Genomic DNA, 376 nt, shown 5'->3' on the forward strand with positions numbered 1-376 from the left:
TTTTATTCTAATGGTGCGCTGGGCGATGTTTCGTTAACTTCGCGATTACTTGTACTAGTTTTATGTACCGAAACATGTCTTACAGTCTGAATCACACTTGTCTGGGGCGCCCAAGCGGCTCACTCAGCTGCCGTCTTTTGCAAAGGTACGCAGAGAGTGACGCCACACAAATACCACGGTCATACGGCAAGATTCAAACATTCGAATGTAACAGAGAGTTGGTAAAACACTAATGTTTTACTAATACAAAAAAAGTAAGACATGAAAGAAACTAAACTAGACATGTCAGCCTCGTCATTGTACAAAACATTCACAAAGGTAATTTCGAATAGGATAAGAGCCAAGTACACTTGACTTTGAAGGGACCCTGAAACTG

The sequence above is a fragment of the Rhipicephalus sanguineus genome, chromosome 6 (genome assembly GCF_013339695.2).
Source record: "Rhipicephalus sanguineus isolate Rsan-2018 chromosome 6, BIME_Rsan_1.4, whole genome shotgun sequence".
In the NCBI taxonomy this organism is placed as follows: Eukaryota; Metazoa; Arthropoda; class Arachnida; order Ixodida; family Ixodidae; genus Rhipicephalus; species Rhipicephalus sanguineus.